At 43.0% G+C, this 27,819-nt stretch overlaps 1 protein-coding gene across 5 annotated transcripts in view; it reads right to left on the bottom strand.

Moving 5' to 3' along the window:
* The window catches only part of CASR (calcium sensing receptor), a 172,094-nt gene that overhangs the window by 104,682 nt on the left and 39,593 nt on the right, over positions 1-27,819 (bottom strand). The window contains exon 2 of one of the 5 annotated variants that reach the window (XM_084613438.1): positions 27,116-27,268. The exons of the other annotated variants lie outside the window; for them this stretch is intronic. The gene's annotated coding sequence lies outside the window, so the exon portion shown is untranslated. The remainder of the gene's footprint in view (positions 1-27,115; positions 27,269-27,819) is intronic. 5 annotated transcript variants of the gene reach the window in all.

Below are 27,819 nucleotides of genomic sequence, written 5' to 3'. Positions count from 1 at the left end.
GGTGGATTCTCCATCAATTAACATTTTAAAATGAAGATTGGATGTATTTCTAAAAGATGTAATCTAGTTCAAACAGGGATTAATTCAAGGAAGCTCTGTGGCTTGTGTTGTGCAGGAAGTCAGACTACATGATCACAGTGAACCTTGGGGCCCCACTGTGATCTATGAATCTGTAAGTGTCATGAACATTGTGTGAGACACATTTGGAAGTATTTCATGCATTCTCAATAAATTGCCTTTCTCAGGAAACAATAACAGACAGTGGAAGAACTGAGAGTAGAGCTCAGGGTCTCTAGGTTTGTTGTTCTGTACACAAAGACTTGAGGGAGAAACTCTCTTGTTATGCACATATACACTGAGACACACACATGTACACATATAGTCATACACGAAAACTCCTGTGCCCCCTGCACCTTTTTGTTTCTCACCCACTCCCACAAATGTTGCCAGATGGCCCTTCATTTGTCTTTGTTTTCATGTATTGCTTCATTTGGGTCTTCTGTGTCCCTGCACAGGATCTAAAAGCCAGGCCTAGTATCACAGGGAATCATGATACTATTGTGGGTTTGGGTTTTTTCCCTTTTGTCTTTTTCCTTAGTTTTTCCTCCCATTTCTCACCACCATGGCTAGGCCACAACTCTCTCCCTGATGGGAAAGGTATGTGATTCTGCCTTCTTAAAGCAGCTGCTGGTTGGAGTGGGGAGAGAGGGTTTCCTTTAGCCTCCTCACCAATGTTTATGGTCAGGTTGCCATGCTGTTCTCCCAAGCCCTAGGTCCCCAGGCGCTTGAGGTGACTGAAGTCACACCAGGAAACCTGCTGACCTCCTAGTGAAGAGGCTGGTACTAAACCTCCTCTACACCTATACCCTGATATGGGACTTGGAGCAAGTGCTTTTCTATCAGCAGGCATCTGATTTCCTAGGAACCTTGGGTCATTGTTAGTTAGAGCTGGTCAAAAACTTCCCACCAGAACTTTCCTGCAAAACATTTTGATTTTGTTGAATCAGAATGTCATAATTTTGTCAAAATGTTCCATGAAAAATTATCAAAACACTTTCAATAAGGTCAAAGTGCTTCATTTCAACTTCACTGCTTCCACTGTTACATTAAAATTGAAACAAAGCATTTCAACCTTGTCAAAACGAAACTATTTTGATTAACAATTTCACTAATTCTGAAATGACATTTTTCAGAATTTTAATTTCATAGGAAATGTCAAAATTTTGACTTTTTGTTGAAATGTTCCATTTAATTTTCGAGTTTGTTTTTACCTTTTGATTTTAAATAAAATTGAAGTTCAAAATTCAAAACAATCAATCATTTCACACTGAAAATCAAAACATTTCATTTTGACAAAACTTCCTCCAGCTCTAACGGTGGGGTCCTGGGAGATGAACTCCCAATGGTAAATTGGCCAGTATAGGCAACTGGAGGTGGCTAGAGCTTCTTTCTCACTCTGGCCTAATTCTCAGAAACTCTCCAAGTGGCAATTCTTCAACAAAAAACCTTCAAAAACAGACTCCAACGAGAAACTACAGAACTGGAATTAATTTGCAAACTGGACACCATCAAATTAGGCCTGAATAAAGACTGGGAGTGGATGGGTCATTACAAAAACTAATTTCCCCCTACTGTTACTCACACCTTCTTGTCAACTGTTTGAAATGGGCCATCCCCATTAGCACTACAAAAGTGATTTTTCCTCCCTTGGTATTCTACTGTTAATTGAATTGTCTCGTTAGCACTGAACCCCCCCGCCCCCCCTTGGTAAGGCAACTCCCATCTTTTCATGTATTGTGTATATATACCTACTACTGTATTTTCCACTCCATGCATCTGATGAAGTGGGTTTTAGCCCACGAAAACCTATGCCTAAATAAATGTGTTAGTCTCTAAGGTGCCACAAGGACTCCTCATTGTTTTTGCTGATACAGACTAACACGGTTACCACTCTGAAACCTTCCTCCATCTAATGTGCAACAGCAAATCCCTGTGAATCTATAAAAAGACCATTGAGTCACATGGGCTGAGGAAAGAACACAACCCAGAACAGGGAAAGAACAGATTAAAGCGGCGTCGGCAAACTTTGGCACGTGGCCCCTCAGGGTAATCCACTGGCTGCCGTTTCCTGCAGCTCCCATTGGCTGGGAACAGCAACCCTTGATTAAAGAATATTTAGATATATTTGATGTATTCTAGTCAGCAGGGCCTGACAAAATTCAGATTAGGGTACTTAAGGAACTAGCTGAAGCAATTTCAGAACCATTAGCAATTATCTTGGAGAACTCCTGGAGGACAAGTCTGGTCCCAGAAGACTGGAAAAGGGCAAACATAGTTCCTACCTTTAAAAAGGGGAACAAAGTGGGCCCAGGGAATTATAAACCAATCATCTTACTTTCTGTACCTTACTTTTTGTTACAGATACTAGGACAAATTATGAAACAATCACTTTATAAACACCTGGAGGATAATAGGGTTATAAGGAACAGCCCATATAGATTTGTCAAGAACAAATCATGCCTAATTAACTTATTTCTTTCCTTGACAGGATTACTGGACTAGTGGATGGAAGGAACCAATAGACATGATATATCTTGATTTTAGAAAGGCTTTTTTACTCAGTCCCACATGACATTCTCATAGGCAAACTAGGGAAACATGGTCTACATGAAATTACTATAAGGTGGATGCACAACTGGTTGACAGATTGTATTCAAACAGCAGTTGTCAATGGTTTGCTGTCAAAAAGGGAGGGCATATCTAGTGAGGTGCTGAGGGGTCTGTCCTGGGTCCAGTACCATTCAACATTTTCATTAATGACCTGGCTAATGGAGTGGAGAGTGTGCTTATAAAATTTGCAGATGATACGAAGATGAGAGGGGTTGCAAGCACTTTGAAGACAGGATTAGAATTCAAAATGATCTTGACAAATTGGAGACTTGGTCTGAAATCAACAAGATGAAATTTAACAAACTACTGCTCTTAGAAAGGGAAAATCAAGTGCAGAGATACAAAATGTAGAATAACTATCTACGCAATAGTACTGCTGAAAAGGATCTGGGGATTATAGGGGATCACAAATTAAATATGAGTCAACAATGGGATGCAATCCTGAAAAAGGCTAATATCTTTCTGGGGTATATTAAGAAAATGTCAGAAGTAAAATACTTGAAGCAACTGTCCTGCTCTACTCAGCAATAGTGAGGTCTCTGCTGGAATACTGCGTCTAGTTTGGAATGTTACACTTTAGGAAAGCTGTGGAAAAATGAGAGTCCAAAGGGGAGCAAAAAATGATCAATGGTTTAGAAAAACTGACCCAGGAAGAAATGTTAAATGAACTGAGCATGTTTAGTCTTGAGACAAGAAGACTGAGTGGGGACCCAATAACACTCTTCAAATATGTTGAGGACTGTTATAGATGGGGGTGATCAATTGTTTTCCATGTTCATTGAAGAGGGGATAAGAAGTAAATCACTTGATATGCAGCAATGGATGTTTAGGTTAGATATTAGGAAAAACTTTCCAACTATAAGGGTAGTTAAGCTCCGGAATAGCTTAACCTTCCAAGGGGTGTTGTGGAGTCCTTCTCAGAGGTTTTCAAGAACAGTTGGACAAAGACCTGCCAGGGATGGTCTGGGTAAACTTGGTCCTGCTTCAGTGCAGGGGGATGGAGTCTCGATTTCCCTTCCAGCCCTACATTTTTATGATTCTGTGTTCTGAGACATCCTGAGTCTAGACTTTCTCACTGTGTGGACTAGGTCACTGGGGAGCTGAGTACTCCCCCATTCATGCACAAAGATTGTGCTTGCACTGCTGCTTAAGAAAGAGCTTTTGTGCGCTAAGTTATTAATATTCTTCCTATGCATGCACTTTAAAGTCATAAGGAGGGTAATCTTGCTGCAGCAGAAGTCTATGATAGTAGTGACTCATCTCAACCAGACCTACTCTGTCCCAGACTGACTATATTTGACAACTTATTCCAACTGGTCTCAGACCTCCAGCCTCCAACTAGGGATGGTCTTTGCCCTCACCCTTCTGGCACTTGGCTAGAAAAATGTGTCTTACTGGATGGATCATGTTTATCTTTTGGGAACACTGCTTCTGTCTGGCTTTGGGATCCACTTTGCAGGGTTCCTTTCAGTGGCATACAGTTCTGCAGATGCTTGTTTAAGCTCAACCAGACCCTGATCAAAACTGTCATCAGGAATGCCCTCTGTCCAACCAACTACTCCACTGCCATCAAGCCCTTCCAAAGAGGATGGATCTGGACCCTTCTCAGTGGTAGCAGACGACAGAACAAGGAGTTATGGTCTCCAGTTGCAGTGGGGGAGGTTTAGGTTGGATATTAGGAAAAACATTTTCACTAAGAGGGTGGTGAAGCACTGGAATGCATTAGGGAGATGGTAGAATCTCCTTCCTTTGAGGTTTTTAATGTCAGGCTTGATAAAGCCCTGGCTGGGATGATTTAGTTGGGGATTGATCCTGCTTTGAGCAGGGGGTTGGACTAGATGACCTCCTGAGGTCCCTTCCAACCCTGATATTCTATGATTCTCTCTCTTCTATCAACTGCTGATGAGGTTAGTGCTCAGAGACACAGCTGGTGCTGTCAGTGTATGCTGATGACATCATCACTAAACTGACACTAAACTGGGAGGAGAGGTAGATACGCTGGAGGGCAGGGATAGGATACAGAGGGCCCTAGACAAATTGGAGGATTGGGCCAAAAGAAATCTGATGAGGTTCAACAAGGACAAGTGCAGAGTCCTGCACTTAGGAAGCAAGAATCCAATGCACCGCTACAGACTAGGGACCGAATGGCTTGGCAGCAGTTCTGCAGAAAAGGACCTAGGGGTTACAGTGGACGAGAAGCTGGATATGAGTCAACAGTGTGCCCTTGTAGCCAAGAAGGCCAATGGCATTTTGGGATGTATAAGTAGGGGCATTGCCAGCAGATCGAGGGACGTGATCGTTCCCCTCTATTCAACATTGGTGAGGCCTCATCTAGAGTACTGTTTCCAGTTTTGGGCCCCACACCAGAAGAAGGATGTGGAAAAATTGGAGAGAGTCCAGCGGAGGGCAACAAAAATGATTAGGGGACTGGAACACATGACTTACGAGGAGAGGCTGAGGGAACTGGGATTGTTTAGTCTACAGAAGAGAAGAATGAGGGGAGATTTGATAGCTGCTTTCAACTACCTGAAAGGGGGTTCCAAAGAGGATGGATCTAGACTATTCTCAGTGGTAGCGGATGACAGGACAAGGAGTAATGATCTCAAGTTGCAGTGGGGGAGATTTAAGTTGGATATTAGGAAAAACTTTTTCACTAGGAGGGTGGTGAAACACTGGAATGCGTTACCTAGGGAGGTGGTGGAATCTTCTTCCTTAGAAGTTTTTAAGGTCAGGTTTGACAAAGCCTTGGCTGGGATGATTTAATTGGGGATCGGTCCTGCTTTGAGCAGGGGGTTGGACTAGATGACCTCCTGAGGTCCTTTCCAACCCTGATATTCTATGATTCTATGATCATTGCAACCAGGGACTCAGAAGATCTGGTGAAAATGAATACCCAGGCTAATCTCTAGAGCAGTATTTCTCACTCTTTGCAGGTTGGGGGCTCCTTGTTCAAAGTCAAACATTTTCACAATCCTTTACATTTATTATAAAAGTATGAGTAAAAACATGCATAAATTGTAACAATGAAAAGCATATAGCATTTGTGTGTGTTCTGAGAATTTGACAGGAAATACTTGAACAGATTTCCTTTGCTTTAAACTGTAATGAAATGTTCACTGCTTTGCAACTTCCCTGAATCACATTTCCTAACCTCCCTGGAGGTCAAAACATGGCTCCAGAAGAAAGTCCTGGACTACTCCTAGCAACCCTGGTCTGTGTTTGAAGGTCTTCTGTGGTCACTTAAGTTAAGAACTTTAGGCTTCTGCACAGCCCTGTCTTCTTGGCCTTCCAGATATCCCCCATTCTTCACCCAAGAGGGCTGCATCCTATCCAATCATTTTTCCTTCCAGCTCCACCCATGGAAAACCTTTACATGCTTAAACTCCATACCATCCACTCTCTCACCTTTGTGTCCTGCCCAGGCACCAAGTGGGATCCTCGGTGGGAGAGTGTATTCCCTAGCCTTGTTCTGCCACATGCCAGGGATGTGAGTTAGTAGCTCCTTCACGGAGGCATGAGCATGGGCATGTTGCTGGTGAACTTCACAAATTCCCCTGATACCTACCAGTATTGTGTGCATAGGGAAACTGTGGCCCATGCTTATCTTCCCTGCACCAGGCTGCAACCCTTTCCTGCGTTTTTAAAAACAATGCACATGGAACTCATTGCCACACGCTATCATTCAGACCAGGAGCATGACAAGATTTTTAAAAGGATTAGATTTAAATACAGATAATGAAAACATGAGAGAGTTAAAATATAAATTTCATGGCATAAGCCAAGTACAGATGTCCACTATGGGGTTTCTTGCATCTTCCTCTGATGATTCTGGAACTGGCCACTATCAGACACCGGACTAGATGTGACACTCATCTGAACTGGTATGTATCTAAATGAGGTGAATTATCCAAATAAAACACTTTTCCCTGAGGAAATAGATTGGAAGCCAGATTTACAAAGATATTTAGGTGCTTAAAGATGCAGATAGGTGCCTAGTGGGATTTACAGAAGCACCTAAGCAGGGCAGGGACCTAACTCCCATTCAATTTCTTACACACTACTGAAAATCTCACTAGGCACCTACCCGAATCTTTAGATGCCTAAATGCCTGTGCAAAACTGGCCCTGAGATTCCCCAACTCACTTTATACAATCCACAAGAGTTATCAAATATTTTCAGTCACAGACACAGAGAGGGTTTATAAACACAGACGTGTAGATGCAAAGCTCTTGCTTCTTCCCAGCATACTGAATTAGCCAGCCCCTCCACCCTCTGTCATCTTTTGTTATCACAGATCTTCCTTGGGCTCTATTTTCCTTAATTTCATTAAGAATGTCGGTCTCTTCCATATTAATGACAACTTTTTCCAGTCAGTGGTTGAATTATCCACTAATGCATGCCTGAAGTCATCAAAATGTATTAAAGGATAGGGTGGAAATTGTGCTATTAGTACAAATAATTTTGTTCCTGTGGTTTCAACACACAAATTAAAAGATCAGATTACCAAGTGATTGAATTGAGCAGAAGGCTCTGTATCTATTTCTACTTCCGTTCTTTAGCAAATATTTGTTACAGTCTAAACTTTATTCCATAACAGAAAGTAAATATTTATATTGCAAGCTCTTCAAAATTGAGATCTCGTCTTTCTACATGTCTGCCTCATGCACACAGCTGGTTAAGATTTTTTTGTGAAGAATTAAAAAAAATCCTTAATGTTTTCAATTCAGATTTTTTGAAACAGTCTTATTCTTCATTTTCCATTTTTATCGAAGTATTTTTTCTGTTTTATAAACACAGACTCCAGGTTTTGGACTCCACAGGAAGCAAAAATAGAATGTCAGCCATTTTGCCTGAACTCCTGTGGAGGGAATTAAAGAGGTTTCAGGGAGAAAGGAAGATGGAGGGCAATGGAAGAGGGAGCTGAAGAGGATCCTGTGCAGGCAGACACAGAATCAGGGGAGGGAGCAGAGGGAAAAACAAAAGAAATCATAGCAGTGGCATGGATCTTTTACTCGGAAGGATCTAAAATTGTTAATAATGATGCAGAAAAGTTCAATAAATATTTTCTGTTCTCTACTTGGAAGATGCCGGTTGATGTTTTTACATCTTACCTAGAAGAGAAAGTATTGCATAATCAAACAGTAACTAGGCAGGATTTTAAACAGCAATCACTAAAGTTACACTGCTTAAAATCTGCAGAACCAGGTATTTTGTACCAAATTGTTTTAAAATAATTGGTTGAGGAGCTCTCAGAGCCACTGCTGTTGATTAGTGAACAAATCTCAGAATATTGGGGAAGTTCCAGAGGTATGGGGAAAAGCTAATATTGTGCCAATATTTAAAAACAGTAAACAGGATTGCCTGGAGAACTACAAGACAATTAGCTGATACAGATTGAAATCAGTAAAGAATAAAAGGATGATACAAAAACTAATGCCAATCAATGTGGTTTTGTGAAAATTAGGTTTTGTTTTACAAATGTGAAATAGATACTTGATGGGATTACAAGTTTAGCTGACAAAGTTAACATAATATATTCAGATTTCTGTAAGGCATTTGACTTGGTATCGGATGACATTTTATGACCCGTGTTATGCAGTAATTCAGACTAAATAATGATAATTGTCTCTCTAGTCTTAATAGATATGAATCTACAAGGGCCTGCTCCACAGTCTGACAGTGCTTCAATGAAGTGGCAGAGAAGCCTTAGTGGGTAACTCCCCACTGCTTCCAGAAACGTATGTAGCGGTGGTCTTAGGACATCAGTGTGCTTCAGAGCCATTTCTCACAGAGGCATATGAGGCTTGTGCCACTACTGTGGGCTCAGATGTCGCTACAGAAGCCGCCGATGACCTGTAGCCCACCAGCAGCACCAACCTCGGCCTCCAAAAGAGTCACAGCAGCAGTTGCTATCACCACCACCACCTGCAGTTGGTCGTTCTCCCAACAACAAAACCAGATGCTGCTGCCAAAGGGGAGGGCTCATTAAGTCACCTTTTCTTTTGCTCCCTCTGGCCTCTTCCTCTCTACTCCTCACAGCCACAATAAAGCCCCACCCCCACCCCACAGATCACATGTGCATGCAAGACTACACCAAGCTGACACAGGTCGCTAAGGATACATCTACACTACGAACTAGAGGTGTAATTCCCAGCTCACATACAAGCCAGTGTGAGTATAAATAGTCGTGTAGCCACAGTAGCATGGTCAGTGGCAATATGGCTTAGCTGTGCCGAGTATGTACCCACTGGGTTTGCCATGCTGCTGCTGCCTTTGCTATAGCAGCTACCCTACTATTTATACTCACACTAGCTCTCTCAGTGAGCTAGCATAAGTATGTGTACATGAGCTGTAACTCACACCCCCTGCTCGTAATGTAGACGTAGCCAATGCCCCATTGCTTTAAAGAAGCTTATGGGCCTGGCCTGCCTGCAGCTACCTTTTACACATAGATATGGGGATTGCAAAGGCCAGGACTAACCCCCCAAAAAGTCCCAGAGGTTCTTGTGACCACTACAGGGCACTTGCAATCGCCTCTCGAGGACACATCCCTCTCCAAAAGGTCCCTGTGGCTCACCTAATGAGCCTTCCTTGGGGTGACAATCTTCCTTCTTCCACAAACACATTGCCTGCATACCAAGTCACACTGGCTCAGATCATCAGAGGTACTTAGGCATTGCTCTGCTCAGAACTGCCATGCCTAACCCCAAGGTGCACTGCCACCTAATGAAATCCTTAGCCCCAAGTCAGGTACCAGGCTTCCCTTATGATGCATGGGGAGAGTTAGGTGCCTAAGGAAGGGATCCTCAGAAGCCAGCAAGCTAAGCAGTCACCTGCCAAACCTCACCAGGACTGAAATACAGAGGAAGGGGGCAGTGAGAGGGGCTTAGGTGCCTAACTGAGGGGCCAAAGATGGGCACCTCCCTCCACTTAGGATCCTCAGCTATAAATGCTCTCCAGGAATTAGACACCTGAGCCAAATCAGCACATGCCCTATCAGGAGAAACCCAGACCTTTGGATGTGTTTCATGAAAAACCAGAGAAAGAGCTTCCAGGGTAACCAATAGCCTGCAGCTGAGAGCACTCACCTGAGCTACGAGAGGCACTGGTTCAAATCCCTACATGACCTGATTCAGAACAGGGACTTGCATCTGGGTCTCCCACATTCCTGACGAGTGTCCTAACGACTAGGTTATTGGGTATAATGGGGTGGCCTATTTCTCTCTCTCTGTGGTTTCATGAGACAGGGCATGGGCTACCTCAACAGCTGACCTAGATGAGGTGCCTTACTTCAGGGGAGGCTCCGCAGCTGAGAATCTCAAGTGGAAGGAGGTGCCTATTTCTGGCCAGTCAGTCCAGTGCCTAAACCCCACAGCAATGGGAATTAGGTACTTAAATACCTTTGAAGATTTGGGCCCTAAGCCCTCCCTCTTTCCTTGGTAATTCCTATTGGCTAGCTTAGGCGGCTCATCGCTCAGATTGTTAGCTTCGGAGAATCATAGAATCATAGAATATCAGGGTTGGAAGGGACCTCAGAAGGTCATCTAGTCCAACCCCCTGCTCAAAGCAGGACCAATCCCCAACTAAATCATCCCAGCCAGGGCTTTGTCAAGCCTGACCTTAAAAACTTCTAAGGAAGGAGATTCCACCACCTCCCTAGGTAACACATTCCAGTGTTTCACCACCCTCCGAGTGAAAAAGTTTTTCCTCATATCCAACCTAAACCTCCCCCACTGCAACTTGAGACCATTACTCCTTGTTGTGTCATCCACTACCACTGAGAACAGTCTAGATCCATCCTCTTTGGAACCCCCTTTCAGGTAGTTGAAAGCAGCTATCAAATCTCCCCTCATTCTTCTCTTCTGCGGACAAAACAATCCCAGTTCCCTCAGCCTCTCCTCATAAGTCATGTGTTCCAGTCCCCTAATCATTTTTGTTGCCCTCCGCTGGACTCTTTCCAATTTTTCCACATCCTTCTTGTAGTGTGGGGCCCAAAACTGGACACAGTACTCCAGATGAGGCCTCACCAATGTCGAATAGAGGGGAACGATCACGTCCCTCGATCTGCTGGCAATGCCCCTACATATACATCCCAAAATGCCATTGGCTTTCTTGGCAACAAGGGCTCACTGTTGACTCATATCCAGCTTCTCATCCACTGTAACCCCTAGGTCCTTTTCTGCAGAACTGCTGCCGAGCTATTCGGTCGCTAGTCTGTAGCGGTGCATGGGATTCTTCCATCCTAAGTGCAGGACTCTGCACTTGTCCTTGTTGAACCTCATCAGATTTCTTTTGGCCCAATCCTCTAATTTGTCTAACTCTTTCTAACTCTCCCCAGGCATCGTATGAGGAGCCTGCACAGCCTAACTTGGGGCTGAGAATTCTACTAGGTGGCAGGTGCCCTAGGAGTGGCAATGTCTTAATCCTTTTTAAGGGGGGAGGGATAGCTCAGTGGTTTGAGCATTGGCCTGCTAAACCCAGGGTTGTGAGCTCAATCCTTGAGGGGGCCATTTAGGAATCTGGGGCAGAAATTGGGGATTAGTCCTGCTTTGAGCAGGGGGTTGGACTCAATGACCTCCTGAGGTCCCTTCCAACCCTGATATTCCATGATTCTTATGTGGATCTAGCCGTAGTTTGTTTCTCAGTGTAATCAGTTCTACAAAAAACAGGCTACATACACAGCCCACATATCTAGCTAAGTCCTTAACTTTTCCGCAATATGTATTCTTGTAAATTTCCTTTTTAATATCTACTTTTGCATTTATTCAGCATACATACAAAAATATAAAATCATGAAAAGTTGCCAAGAAGAGGTAATTCTTATTTCTTTCACAATAATGCAGAAAAAGTTCCTAGTAAGCAAGGTCCTCTTTCCATACATACGTTAGTAAATCTAGATTGCATGTGCACTTAACAACTTGTTTCACATTCCCTGCTTATTTAAGTTCATCTGTCCTCCAAAAGCGCGGTCAAGTAATTTTGAGTCCATTCCTCCTCCACTGAAAAAAAACATAGTGAGAGGCACATATTGCTTCATTAGGAAGCTCTTTAATGACATGAAAATCAAACAGGAACTCTATATAAAGTGGGAAAAATTGCTAAGGGAGAGTACAGAGCATAGAAACAAAATCAGAAAGGCTAAGGCAGGCCCACCACCAGCATTTCCAGGCCCCGGGGCCAGGGCTGCCCCCTAGAGGGGTGTGAGACCCAAGGCAGAAATGACGAATCCATCACTTCTGGGACCAACTGCGCTGGCCAATTGCACCGTCCCACAGGGCCCCCAAAGCACAGGGCCTGGAGCAGTCGGCTGATTTGCCATACCCTAGGGAGGGCTCTGCCCAGGGCAGAACAGTCAATCAGTCCAGTGTCTGATAGTGGCAATGTTCCAGATTCATCAGAGGAAGATGCAAGAAACCCCATAGTGGACATCTGTACTTGGCTTATGCCATGAAATTTATATTTTAACTCTATCTCTTGTTCCCTAGGAAGGCCCGTCTGACATTTGGGCTGTGCTGGCTGGTGTCCAGCGAGCTGCTACCAGCTGCACTGCTGGTGCCCTGCTAGCTGCCGGCTGTGCCGCTGGGCGCGCTCTTTCGGCACAGCCAGAGCTTCCACATGCCCGCCCAGCTGCCTTCGCCGCTGCCGGTACCACCCCACACGCGCCTAGGAGCCCTTCAGTCCACCTGGGCGATTTAAAAGGTCCCGGGGTTTCCGGCTGCTGCCACCGCCACCCCCAAGCCCTTTTAAATCACCCAGGCCCCTAGGCAATTGCCCCCTTACCCCTCCTCCCCCCATCAGCAGACCTGGGCTAAGGTACAAAATTAGTTACACCTAGCAAGGGACATAAAAGGCAATAAGACAACATTCTTTAAATCTAGGAGCAAGAAAAAGATGAAGGAAAGTGTAGGCCCTCTTCTTAGTGGGCAAAGACAGCTAATAACTGATGACATCAAGAAAGCTGAGGTATTTGATACCTATTTTGTTTCACTAACTTTTTGCTTTAACTAAAAAGGTTAATGGTGACCAGATACTCAACACAATTAATGTTAACAAGAAGGGGGAAGGAAAACAAGCCAAAATAGGGAAAGAACAAATTAAAGAATATTTAGATAAGTTAGATGTATTCAGATCAGCAGGGCCTGATGAAATTCATCCTAAGGTACTTATGGAACTAGCTGAAGCAATCTCGGAACTGTCAGCAACTGTCTTTGAGAACTCCTGAAGGACAAATGAGGTACCAGAAGACTGGAGAAGGGCAAACATAGTACTATCGTTAAAAGGGGGCACAGAGAGGACTCAGGAAATTATAAACCAGTCAGCCTAACTTTGATACCTGGAAAGATACTGAAACAAATTATTAATCCATTTATAAGCACCTGGAGGATAATAGGATTATAAGGAACAGCCAACCTGGATGTGTCAAGAACAAAGCATGCTAAACCAACCTAATCTCACTCTTTGACAGGGTCACTGGCCTAGTGGATATGGGGAAACAGCAGACATGATATATCATGATTTTAGTAAGGCTTTTGACCACAGCCCCACATGACAGTCTCATAAGCAAACTATGGAAAAGCAGTTTAGATGAAATTACTATAAGGTACCGCCACAACTGGTTAAAAGACCACACTCAAAGGGCAGGTCTTCACTACCCGCCACTTTGGCGGGTAGTGATCGATCTATCGGGGATCAATTTATCACGTCTCATCTAGATGTGATAAATCGATCCCCGAACGTGCTTCCCATCAACTCTGGAACTCCAGCTCGTGAGAGGCGGAAGCAGAGTTAATGGGGGAGCAGCAGCATTCAACTCACCACCGTCCTAACGGCCAGGTAAGTCAACCTAAGATACACCAACTTCAGCGACAGTATTCACGTAACTGAAGTTGCGTATCTTAGGTCGACGCCCCCTTCCCTCCCCCCCACCAGTGTAGACCAGGGCAAAGAGTAGTTATCAATGGTTTGCAGTGAAAATGGGAGGGCTTATGTAGTGGGGTTCCACAGGGGTCAGTCCTGGGTCTGGTACTATGCATTATTGTCATTAACGATTTAGATAAGGGAGTGAAGAGCATGCTTATAAAATTTGCAGATGATACCAACCTGGGAGGGTTGCAAGCACTTTGGAGGACAGGATTAGAATTCAAAATGACTTTGACAAATTGGAGAATTGGTCTGAATTCAACAAGATGAAATTCAGTAAAGACAAATGCAAAGTACTTCATTTAGGAAGGAAAAATCAAATGCACAAATACAAAATGGAGAACAACTGGCTAAGTAGTAGTACTGCTGAAAATGATCTAGGAGTTATAGTGGATCATAAATTGAATATGAGAAAACAAGGTTTTATTAACAGGAGTGTCATATGTCAAGGTTTTATTTACAGGAGTTTCATATGTAACAAGGTTTTATTAACATGAGTGTTATGTGTAAGATGTAGGAGATAACTGTCCTGCTCTACTCGGCACTGGTGAAGTCTCAGCTGGAGTATTGTGTCCAGTTCTGGACACCATAATTTAGGAAATATATGAACAAACTGGAGAGAGTCCAGAGGAGAACAACAATGATAAAAGGATTAGAAAAGCTGACCTATGAGAAAAGATTAAAAATCTGGGCATATTTAGTCTTGAGACAAGATGACTGAGCAGGAACCTAATAATAGTCTTCAAATATGTTAAGTGCTGTAATAAAGAGAATGGTATTCAATTGTTATATATGTCCCCTGAAGGTATGACAAGAAGTAATGGGCTTATTTAGATTAGATATTAGAAAAAACTTTCTAACTACTGTATAAGGGTATTTAACCTCTGGAACAGACTTCAAAGGGAGCCTGTGGAATCCCCATCACTGGAAGTTTTTAAAAACAGATTGAACAGGGATGATCTAGGTTTACTTGGTCCTGATTCAGTGCAGGGCACTGAACTTGATGACTTCTCGAGGACCCTACCAGCCCTACAATTCTGTGATTCTTGTATACTCCATTTTATCCCTTGTATTTACAGTGACCAGATCTGAGAACTGCGAGTCAAATGCAATAAATATAAACGTAATGTAATTGGGCCCAACCTACCCACCCTGTGTTAACTTTGAAGTGTGAAGGGGAAGAAAGGGAGGATATGCATGAGTTCTGCAAACAAAGGGAACAGGTAGGAGCCACAGCATGTGCATGTGGTGCACTGAATCAGTTCAGCCCAGTGCGCTGAACGGAAGGCCGACGAGTGAAGTGGTGATGGTCTTTCTCGCTCCCACTCTCTCTTAGTCTGGAATCTCCAGCTGAAATTATTCAAAGTCTGACTCAATATCCATGCTGGCAGTGTGTGCCTGGTGTCTGATGTGTCTGCATCCTGAATTGGTGACTCAAGTTAATCACTCCACATGGAGGTTTTAATGCAGGCAGGGGAATATGGCAGACATGGTGGAGAATAGATTCAAGTTCCTGAAAGATCCCTTCTATGCACTCCTCCTTTTCCTCACCCATGGGCTGTTTACTAGGAAGCCAGCTGGTAGCTACATGCTCAGGCACAGTATATTCCCTGGGCAGCAGGTGACTATTAGTCATAGAATATCAGGGATGGAAGGGACCTCAGGAGGTCATCTAGTCCAACCCCCTGCACAAAGCAGGACCAATCCCCAACTAAATCATCCCAGCCAGGGCTTTGTCAGGCCTGACCTAATGAAGTCCTTATGAATGAAAGCTGGGGGAACTGCAAGAGCCATTTGGAATCATTTTTATGTTATGCAGAGGCTTATGGGCTGCAGTGCTGATGAGTTAGATAGAACTCAGACAGAAGCAGATCTCTGTCGGGCTTCTTGGCTCTGAGTGGTCACTGAACACCACATGGGGCCAGGAATAAAACCAACTAAGAAAATATCTTGAGTGGAAGAATGGAGCAATTAAAAGCTCCATCAGAGCTGAAACTCTCTGGAAATGTGAAATACAACTGGAGAAGGCTTAAACAGCACTTCACTCTCTATCTGCAAGCATTGGGTGCCAGCAAAAAGGGAAGACAGTCAAAAGATCACCTGATTTCTGACAATAGCTAGCTCTGAAGCACTTAATGTGTTTAACAGTTTTCAGTTATCTCAGGCAGAGGAGGCTAACTATTAAACTGTGATACAGAAACTTGAGGAGTACTGCACTCCACATAAAAATGTAACATATAAGAGAGATGTTTTTAGACAGAGTGCAAAAAGAAAGAGCTTAAGTGATCAAAGGCTGAAGAGCCAATCTTCAAACTTTGGGGGGCTGCCACTGAGAAGAGACCAGATTGTGATTGGGATCTGGGACAAAAAAACTCAGAGTGCTATTTGGGTTTTGCTTAACACCTGAGATGTTTCACTGGAAAATATGACACATTTTTGATGGTCTACAGGGGACTAAGGTTTACATAGATGACATTTTGATCTGGGGAAAAACAGTAGAAGAACAGGTCCAGAGGCTCTGAGTAACTCTGGAAAGAGCCAGAACTGCAAAGCTAAAGTAAACAAACAAATATGTAGAATCATAGAATATCAGGGTTGGAAGGGACCTCAGGAGGTCATCGAGTCCAACCCCCTGCTCAAAGCAGGACCAACCCCCATTAAATCATCCCAGCCAGGGCTTTGCCAAGCCAGGCCTTAAATGTTTTATGTAAATTCCATATAACAAAAATAACATATATTTGGGAGAGAAGCTACACAGCAAGGTGTACAAGTAGTTCACAGTAAGGTTGAAGCCAGAACAAATATGCCTGTCCCCATAAGCGGCAAGTTATATGGGCCCGTGGTGCCCACGCTCCACCAATATTCAGGAAGGTGGGCCTGGCTCCATCAATATTTGGGCTTTTATTTTCAAAGCCATCCTGTCCATAGGATGGACCGGGGCAACCACCCTGGGCCCCACGCTTTGGGAGCCCCTGCGCTTCAGAGGGACATGGGATCCAGGGCAGCCTGAGGAGTTAGCAGGGGGCCTGGTGCCAGCAGCAGTGAGCAACCCGGCCCCAGCCTGCCCTGCCCCACCTCTTCCTGCCCCTTCCTCGCCCCCACTCCACTCCTTCCCCCAAACCCCTGCCCCACCACTTTATGGCTTCTGCCCTCTCCCCCGAGCGACGCCAGGAGCTGGTGGGGCATAGTGGGGCAGGCTGGGCCCAGGTGGCTTGCTGCTGCCGGTGCCAGGCCCCCCACTAACGCCGCAGGCTGCCCTGGACCCCATATCTCCCTGAAGCATGGGGCCCCCCCAAGCACGGGGCCCGGGGTGGTTGTCCCGGTCCATCCTATGGATGGGACGGCTCCGCTTGGACCCATTCCTGGCACCACCAAAAATTATACAAACCTGGCGCCCATGCCTGTCCCAACAGACAAGGAAAGGCTTCAAAGATTCCTTGGAATGATGAACTATGTAGGGAAATCTATGCCTATTCCATCCAAATCAGCAATCTGAGAGCACTATTGTGCAAAGATGCCCAGTGACATGGGATGAAAATCTTAATAAGGTGTTTGAGAAACTGAAGGAGTTTATTAAAGAGGCCCCAGTCATGGGTTACTATGATAGTAAGTGTAAAACTAAGTTGTCCATAGATGACTCTAAGGAGGGCATTGCTGCAATGCTCTTACAACAGCTGGTCAAACTTGGAGACCAGTGGCTTATGAGTCATAAGCACTAACATAAACTCAGTATCAATATGCTCAAATAGAGAAGGAAACTTTGGCCTTAGGCCATGGTTGCAAAAGGTTTCATTTCTTTACAGGATGCCAATGTTAGCTGAAACTGACCATAAAACACTTATCGCCATTACCAAAAGGGGCCTGGAAGACACTCCCCCAAGAACACAGGGACTATTTTATCAAGTTATAAATGTATGATTTGCAAACTGAATGCAAACTTGGGAGAGATTTGGTAGGTGCAGACACTCTCTAGAGCACTTGACAAAAATACAGTGGAGCAAAGTCCAAACCTAGATTTTGTACTTGTCAATCTGATAAAAAAAAATCTGTCCAGTCTCAGACAAAATGTGGACTGTGACTGCCAGAGCTACTGTTCAAGAGGACACCCTACAGAAAATAATTAAAGCTATTTGCACTGAGTGGCCAGGACAACATATTCCCAGCCCCTATTATCAATTGAAAAGGAAGCTCTAAGTCCTAGATGGAATTTTGTTTAAAATCACCATGATAGGGATCCCTAAGAAACATATGTTAAAAAAAGATACATGAAGGTCATTTAGGGATTGAAAAATCTAAAACATGGACGAGAGATATTTTATACTGGCCTCAAATGACCAGTGACATTGAGGAAGATCTGAAGGCTTGTTGTATGTGCCAAACATACACAGGACACGTCAAGCAAAAGGGCCCATGTTGGTGGTTCAGGAAAAATTGCCCCCCTTGAACAAAACAGGCATAGATTTGTTTACATTGCCTGGAAAAATCTATGTAATTGTCCCAGATTATTATTCTCACTTCCATGAGATAGCCTTACTAGAAAATACTACGGCTAAGCCAATTATTGTGTATATCAAATCTTTTTCTGCTAGACGTGCTATACCTGACATAGTAATTTCTGCCAAAGGGCTAGTTTGGTGGGTATGAGTTTAAGCAGTTTGCAAAGGTTTAGATATGTAACCACCAGTCCTCATTATCTCCAACTCAATGGGTTGATGGAAAACAGTGTCAAAATAATAAAGCTCCAACTGAAAAAAGCTTCAGAGTCAGACTCTGATCTGTATTTAGCACGGTTAAATTACAGAAGGACACCACTGAAGCATGGTTGTCACCTGCTGATGTTTTGGCCAACAGAAAACTGAGACAGGTAAGGCAAAATAAACATTCAATATGGTTTTCGGTCCTAGGAGCTGCCACCATTTAACGAACATGACTCTGCATATCTATGATGGAAAACAATGGTCACAAACAGCAGTGGTATCAGAAGATGTAGCCCTGAAGTCCTATAAGGTTGTCATTCCAGGTGGACACATACAGAGGAGGAACAGGTGACACCTTCTCCAGATCTCAGAAGGGAAGGAGATAAAGGGCACCCGTCACCCGTCTTGCTCGAGCAGGTCTCAGAGAGGAAACAACCACAGTAAGTTGAAATGCCTGTGTTATAATCCTGGGGTTCATAAAACAACAAACCAGTGAATGAGAAAAGTATAAAACTTCTATGAAAAACAAACTAGAGAGTTTTTGTGGTAAACTGGTATACATATCTACTCTGTGTTCTCTATCCCCGGTTCCAGGACATGTCTCCATATTCGTATATTCATATTACTTTCCCTTGTGAGGGAGCCCCTATAAATTATAATCTTACACAAACATATCTCTACATCGTCCCTTCTAAAAAACAATTAGTTATCTTTTTACACACACACACACATAGTTATCTTTATATATATATATATATATATATATATATATATATAAAGATAACTATCTGATAATACATACATTAAATTCTCAGCCCATCTAGTAAATTTCCATAAACACAACATGTCAACTACCTAGAGAGGAGAGGTTACCAGCTCACTTTCCACTTACTTTCCTCAAGTACCCTTTCTTCAGGCAGGTTAGAAAGTCTCCACAAGTCTTTCAGGACATTGAATCTCTCTCTCTCTTAGTATCAGCCTTTCATTAAAGTCTGAGTTGTTCTCTTGTTGCTTGACAGTTTCTCCTTTAGAATCATAGAATATCAGGGTTGGAAGGGACCTCAGGAGGTCATCTAGTCCAACCCCCTGCTCAGAGCAGGACCAATCCCCAATTAAATCATCCTAGCCAGGGCTTTGTCAAGCCTGACCTTAAAAACTTCTAAGGAAGGAGATTCTACCACCTCCCTAAGTAACGCATTCCAGTGTTTCACCACCCTCCTAGTGAACAAATTTTTCCTCATATCCAACCTAAACCTCCCCCACTGCAACTTGAGACCATTACTCCTTCTCCTGTCCTCTTCTACCACTGAGAATAGTCTAGAACCATCCTCTCTGGAACCACCTCTCAGGTAGTAGAAAGCAGCTATCAAATCCCCCTCATTCTTCTCTTCTGCAGACTAAACAATCCCAGTTCCCTCAGCCTCTCCTCATAAGTCATGTGTTCCAGACCCCTAATCATTTTTGTTGCCCTTCGCTGGACTCTCTCCAATTTATCCACATCCTTCTTGTAGTGTGGGGCCCAAAACTGGACACACTACTCCAGATGAGGCCTCACCAATGTCGAATAGAGGGGGACGATCATGTCCCTCGATCTGCTCGCTATGCCCCTACTTATACAACCCAAAATGCCATTGGCCTTCTTGGTAACAAGGGCACACTGCTGACTCATATCCAGCTTCTCGTCCACTGTCACCCCTAGGTCCTTTTCCACAGAACTGCTGCCTAGCCATTTGGTCCCTAGTCTGTAGTGGTGCATTGGGTTCTTTCGTCCTAAGTGCAGGACCCTGCACTTATCCTTATTGAACCTCATCAGATTTCTTTTGGCCCAATCCTCCAATTTGTCTAGGTCCCTCTGTATCCTATCTCTGCCCTCCAGCGTATCTACCACTCCTCCTAGTTTAGTATCATCCGCAAATTTGCTGAGGGTGCAATCCACACCATCCTCCAGATCATTTATGAAGATATTGAACAAAACCGGCCCCAGGACCGACCCCTGGGGCACTCCACTTGACACCGGCTGCCAATTAGACATGGAGCCATTGATCACTACCCGTTGAGCCCGACAATCTAGCCAACTTTCTACCCACCTTATAGTGCATTCATCCAGCCCATACTTCTTTAACTTGCTGACAAGAATACTGTGGGAGACCGTGTCAAAAGCTTTGCTAAAAGCCTTTGTCCATTGATGATTAAACAATCAAGTCAGTTGGTAAATGCCAGAGTCCACATCGACTGTCAGTGTTTTGGAACATTCTGTGATTATTCTTAAATCCCTGATTATGCTGAAATATGTTCCCTTCGTCCATCTGGACTATGTAAGACTTTGGATGCAGCTGTCCTTTAATGGTAACCCATTTGGTTCCAAGTATTATCAGTGTGATGCCTCAGACACACTCTATCACCTAGATTAAGATAGGATCACGGGCCCTTGCTTTCAAAATAATATTTCTGCTTCCCCTCTGATTTTCCTTCATCTTCCATACAGTTTAATTGTCATGGGATTTCAGCTCGTTATCAGTGACTGGTAAATTAGATCTGATCCTTCTTCCCTTTAATAGCTGAGCTCGAGAAGAGCCATTCCCCAGAGGTGTACTTTGGTAAATCAATAAAGTTTTATGAAAATCACTCCCACTGTTGAAAGTCTTTTTCATAAGGTTCTTTACTGTCTATATCAACCTTTCCACAAGTCCATGTGACTGGGGGTAATTTGGACTTGATGTTTTGTGATGAAAATCTCAATCTAGGGCAATCTGCCTAAAATCTGCACTGGAAAATTGCAGCCAATTATCCCTAAAGACTTCATCTGGAATTCCATGTCTGGAAAAGATTCCCTTCATGCCGGCTATCACTGACTTACTATTAGTCCTGTGCAGTGCAAATTTCTGGATATACAGAAAAATAATCTGTGACTATTAAATAAGCTTTTGATTGCCAGGTAAATAAGTCAGTGACTACCTTCTCATAAGGCCTTTGTGCAACTGGGCAAGGTCTCAGCGGCTCTGCCTGTTGGCATGGTTTGTATTTCAAGCATGAGAACAGTTTCCTGCCACATTAGTAATGTCATGAATGATCCACAGCCAATACATCTCGTGCGTGTTGTTTGCACTTCTCAATTCCTGAATGACCGTCATGGATCGTCTGTAGCATTTCTTTCCGGAGGCTCATTGGTATTTACAACCTTTCTACCATTGAAAATCACCCCATCTATCACAGTAAATTCATGTCTGCAGTTCCAATAGTCTCTTATACTTGGACAGCAACTGCTTACTTCACTTCTTCAGGCTACTCTTTAATCATCCCCAACTCTTTAAGGTTCCCCAACAATTAATCTTTTTGTGTTTCCCCTCTTATTTGTTGCAGTTTCCTGTTAGCTAAAGGAATTGACTTTACAATCAGATCTATACAGGCTTGCATCTCTATCAGTAAGGTCTTTTCTGGTTTTGTAGTAGGAGTCACCATTCTGGAAAGAGCATCTGCAGTGAACATGAATTTATCGGGCATATAGATCGCAACCACATCATATTTTTGTAGTCTTATCATCATTCTTTGAATCCTTAAGGCACAGTCATTTAGCAGTTTTCCAGATAATGCCATCAGGGCCATTAGTCTGTTTCAACATCCACTGCCTGGCCATAAATATATTGATTGAATCTCTCACAGGCAAACAATATCCTTAAAAGCTCCTTCTCAATCTGTGCATATCTGGTTTCTGCATCAGTCAGTGATTTGGATGTGTACACCTCTGGTTTCCAACAATTCTCATGTTTCTGTAAAATCACTGCACCTAACCCAGACTGTGAAGCATCTGATGAAATTTTAATAGGCCTGCCTGGTCCATAAAACTTCAGCACTGGTTCTTGTACCAGTTTTTGTTTCAAACCTTCCCATGATTCCTCCTGTTCTACACACCAGTACCATTCATTTTTATTTTCTAGGAGTTTTCTCAAATCCGCTGCTTTTGTAGATAAAGTATGTATTTCCCAAGATAATTAACCATTCCCAGAAACCCCTGGACATCTTTCTTTGACTGGGGATGAGGCATCATTTCAATGGCCAAAATTTTCTTCTTATCAGGTTTACACCTTTGTTGGAAATAATATCTCCAATAAAAGTCAGTTCTGGAACCCATAAAACATACTTCTCCCTATTTAGTTTCAAGTTTGCAGCTCTAGTTTCATCCAAAACTTCCTGAAGTCTATAGCCATGCTCCTCTTTAGGTAAGCCTCAGATGATGATATCATCCTTTGAGGTGTCAACGCTGTTAATATGTTCACAGATCAGATGTTTGGTTTTGTGGTCCACTTCTGGTGCTGAAGCTATGCCAAATGGTAGCCATAAGATTCTGTATCTTCCAAATGGGATATTAAATATACATAGTTTTGAGCTTTCTTCAATTAATCTTAGCTGTCAAAATCCTGAGGAGGCATCCAATATACGATAACTGTGTGCATTCACAAATTGAGCTATAATCTCTTCTCTTGTTGGCAGTTTGAAATGTTCTCTTTTTATAGTCTTGTTGAAGTTTCTAGGATCTGAGCATATGAGTAGCTAGCCGTTATTTTTCTCCACAAAGACTACAGAGATCACCTGTTCCATTGGCTCCTTAATTGTTTGTATTACTTGCATTGCTTCCAAACTTGCAAGCTCAGCCTTGAGTTTATCATGAAGTGCAAATGGCACCTGTCTACATCAATGGATAACTTGAGGCACCTGCTTGTTTATCTGGATTGTATGTTCATCCTGCAAGCAACCCAACCCTTGAAACAAACCACAATGTTCCTGAAGGAGTGCCTCACTGCCAGGTTCAGTATGATCTTGTAGTGAGCGCACCCGATCTACCAGATCAACCTGGTGGCCAGGCCTAAAATTGGTGTCACCTCCTTTGGTGCTACAACGAATGGGAGTCTGTACATGGCGTGTGTATAGTTGATGCTAACAGTGCACCTCCCCTGCATGGTGTATTTGTTCAGAATAACCAGTTACTTTTATTTTTGTTGGTCCTAGAATTAGTGTTATTTTCAGTGCCTCATAATCTTGTTCAAACAGACTATTAATCTGAGCTCCTGTGCCCGAGTGGAATAATTGTTTCTTTCACTTTCACAGGGCGGTATCCAGTCCCTTTCGTCAGGTTTGCTTGGTCCCAGCATTTTTATTTTTTTTTTAATACTCAACCAGGTTGTCTTCAACTGAATGCACTTAACTTTTTTGCATGTGGGATCTGTAGCGTTTTGCAAAAATGATTATTTTCCCCACATTTATGACAGTGTTTCTCAGAGGCAAAACACTTGTTTGGGGTCATGCTGTGATCCACACCTTCCACATAACCATCTTTATCCAGTCTTCCCCCTAGCAGTGACTTTCATAGCGAGTAGATTTGACTTTTCCTGGCCTTACTCTTTTGTACTTAGTATGTGGATAACCACTTCTGGTGAATTTAGCTCTTCGGCTTCTGCTTTGACAGTTTCTGCTGCCCTGCATATCTGGAGAGCTTTTTCTAAAGTTAAATCTCCTTCACAGAGCAGTCTCTCTCTTAACATATTGCTTTTAATGCCACAAATGATTCTATCTCTGACTAGAGATTGTGTCAGCTCACCAAAGTCCCATGTTTTACTCAATGTACTTAATTCTGTGACATGTTGCTCTATGGTGTCATCAATTTTTTGCATGCATGTAAAAAAATTGTGTCTTATTCCTTTTTGGAATGCAATGTTCCTTAAAATTAGTCAGTGTTTTAATTAACTTCTTGCTTTCACCTTCTTCAAACTTAAAGTTGTTTTAAATATCCAGTGCTACCTCCCCAACAAAAAGATTGATGTTTTCTCTTTATCATTTTTCTCCTCCTCCCGCCCCCGCCCCCCCGCCTCTCCGTGGCTGCTAAATACAATTCAAATCTCTGTTGGAATTTCTTCCAGTTCTCTGCAACATTGTCTGACAATTGCAAATGGGATGGAGGTTCCCACACGTTCATTTTTTGCTTTCTTCTCTTCTTAAGCTAGTCAAGCTAATAATGTACTCATCAAATACACACAGAAATCTTTGTTGTTCTCTGCTGCTCTACATGTCTCCTTTCCTCTGCTTTCAGTTTCAAAACCAGGAGTTAGCCTCAAAATGACTGCAGTCTCTTTCACATTTGGCACATCTGACACCAAGTAGAAAAGGAGTACTACGCTTCATCGGATGCATTCAGTGGAATGTATTTTCCACTGAATGCATCCGATGAAGTGAGCTGTAGCTCACGAAAGCTCATGCTCAAATACATTGGTTAGTCTCTAAGGTGCCACAAGGACTCCTTTTCTTTTTGCGAATACAGACTCACACGGCTGTTACTCTGAAACCTGACACCAAGTAGTAATCTTGGGGTTCATTGAACAACAAACCAGTGAAAAAGAACAGAATGAAACTTTTATGAAAAACGAACTAGAGAGCTTCTGTGGAGAACTGCTGTATGCAGCTACCCTGTGCTCTCTACCCCTGCTTCCAGATCATGTCTCCAAATCCCGATATACATAATACTGTCCCTTATGAGGGAGGATCTCTAAATTATAGTCTTACACAAACATCTCTACAGCAGGAGCCCCAGGGCATAGAACAGTCAGAAGAAGTGAACTTGCTGCTTTCTGACAGCAGTAACGCCAGTGTTCCAGGGGAGCTCCACAGGGCCAACCAACAGTGCAGAGCTCCGCTAAGACTAATTGAACACTGTTTGCAAATTTTCTTAGTAGATTGGTTATAAGGGTTTGAAATTCTGCATTAGATTAATGTTTACTGTTAATCGATTATCGTTATGTTTGGCTGGTGAAGGAAGATGTGGGGAACTGTACTTTTAAGTTGAAATTGGTTGTGATGTAATGCATTGGCTGATGTTGTGCAATGCTAATCAGGTAGACTCAGACACTGAATGAAGCAGACCTCTGTGAGACTCCCTGCCTCTGAGTGTTTACTGAGCACCACAAAAGCTTCTCCTCTGTCCCTGCAGGAAGGCAGGAAAATCTGTCACTCTTGCTCCTGCTGTGCTGAACAGGTATTCTGAAAAGACACTGCTAAGTGGCAGTGGATCACTACCAGCTGATACAGTGCTGGCTAGATAGTCTTTTCAGCTGCCATTACAGAAAAAGGTTGGAGTTTGTGGACACCAGCAAATATATCTTCAAGGGACTCAAAGGCTGGGGCTCCGAGTACCAAAAAATAATCTAAAGCTCCAGGATGAATGTAATGGTCGACAACTTCACTCCAGTGGTACAACTGGACCTTACTACAATAAGGGTAAAGCTCATCTGTGCTGTAGACAGAGCTTTCTCAGGGGCCAGTCTGAGCTTACAGAATGAACTCCTCCAGGAACAAAGACCATCACAAATTTCACCACCTTCTTCTCCAAGTGCAAGGTGCATTTCTTTGACCTTACCTTCTCTAACATAAATAGAGCAATGTATTGATCTATCTATACAATCCAATCAAACAAAACATTCTATGGGGCACGCTTCTCCCCCCTGCGATAAGAAATGATATGTGACAGATGTCAGTCACATTGCTTAATCCAGTACTGGAATGTGCTCAGATACTATGGTGATGAATGCAGAGAAGAACAGAACAAAATAGAAGAGAATAATTATAAGCGATTCTATGCAGTTACAGACTGCAGAACAGCCTAAAGGCAACCTTTGGGAAGCTACCATGAATTAGATCAACCTCTGGCTCCCCTAATTTATGCTTTGAACCACATTAACCCAGAGCAACCTAGAATCTCCAGGATGCAAATGTGGCGTGAAACCATCTTTGCCCCTTTTTCCATCTGGGCTGAGCCTTCTGCACTGCACTTCCAAGAGATGCAGCACAGAATTTCATCCTCTCTCTTTCCCATTTTACAGCTTGCAAATTCTGTTGTTTCCCCCAAAGAAGTGCATGTTTTCCTCCTCCACGAAGGAACTCCCCCTTTAAAAGGACACCATTAACTTGAATTTAATCAGTTTCTACGAAGAGTTAAAAGCAGTTTCAGGTGCTGTGCTTGTCTCTGTGTGTCCCTGACAATTTTTGTGATTTTACAATAGTATTTTCCTGTTTTTATATCTCCTCTCCCTTTTGCTGTGTGAAAGACCCACATAAGCAGGAGAAACTGATTAAACAGAGGAGATAGTAAAACTGATTATACACCCGCCATCAAAAGGTAGAAAGGAAATAAACAGAAAAATATAGAAGTGAGCATTTTTTCACTCATATGTTTCATTTATATCCATCTTAGGCATTACTTGTAAAGCAGGGGGTACAATATTTTCACAAAAAAGTGTGATTTTTGATTGCCAGTGTCCCTGGCCTTGCTGTCTTTGGATGACATTACCACAATCCACATCAGACAGGGCATAATCCAGGCTTGCTCCTTCTATACCAGGCATCGAGAGAGTCTTTTTTGTAAAGTGGATAGCAATTCTAGCATATATCTATAGTCCCAATGGGTACACAGTTGAGGATGAAAGAGAACCAGGGATACATACCTTGGGTTCATATGTATTCCCTTTGGAAAGGCACCCTGCTTCAAAGTTTGATTAGTTTAGACTTTTGCCTGGAGGTGAAACAGGCATTCAACATGTGTGCCTTTCAGAGTATATAATACATTCCTGCATATTATATATACATTCCTGCATCTCAAACATGCCATTTCTCCTACATGTATTACAGAAGCTTTGCCAGTAACAGGTGTTAACACAATCACTTAACTGACTTGCTCTTACTGTCTAATGTACAATATTTATAATTTTTTCTATTTTTTTCAGCAAATGCAGAACTGGTGAAAGGTGCCAGATTCATACCCCTAGGGAATAAAGTCCTCCATTTACCTACTGAGCAGGTTCAGCACAGGCAACAGGAAATGTTTCTCCAACACCCACCATCTGCCAGTGTGCCTGAGTCCCGTCTTGGAGGGAACAGTGCTAGGGGTCAGACAGAAGTTCAGCCTCTATGGCCTTCTCAGTCATTGCTCCTTGCTAAGACTGCAAATAAAACATCAATTAGTGGGTATTGTGACAGGTGATTTTTTTTTAATGTGGATACTTGTGCACTAGCAAATAGAAAGAGACTCCAACTCATTTCACACAGGTCAATGAACAATCAAAAGGCATCAACTTTCAGGTATTGCTGACGTAAGCCGGATTTGAAATGGTGGGCAAGAAATAAATGTCTGAGACTTGTTGCCACTTCCCTGATCCCCCCAGCCTCCTATTCCTTCTTTTAAAATCACTTGTGCTCAGCCTTCGTTATCTATTCAGAAACAAAAAGAAAAAAAAAGGCAACTCAGAAGGAGGTTGGTCAGCAGGATTTACAGAATTTTCAGGACAGTTTAAATCGTTTCCTTTCTGTCTATTTGAGTGAGGGGAGAGGAACACAGAGCAATGAGAGAAAGATTGAGGCAGACAGAAAAAGAGACTGAAGAGCAGAGAGCAGCTGTACATAAGTTATACAAATTATACAATTTTATACAATTGTTATTCAAAATACAACTCGAACTTTCCAGTTGGCCAATGTAAGCAACTGTGGCTGGTGG

Source organism: Lepidochelys olivacea, assembly GCF_965140295.1.
Source record: "Lepidochelys olivacea isolate rLepOli2 genome assembly, chromosome: 1".
NCBI classification, from domain to species: Eukaryota; Metazoa; Chordata; order Testudines; family Cheloniidae; genus Lepidochelys; species Lepidochelys olivacea.
The sequence above is the reverse complement of the archived record's forward strand: the minus strand, read 5'-3'. Positions and strand labels throughout refer to the sequence as shown.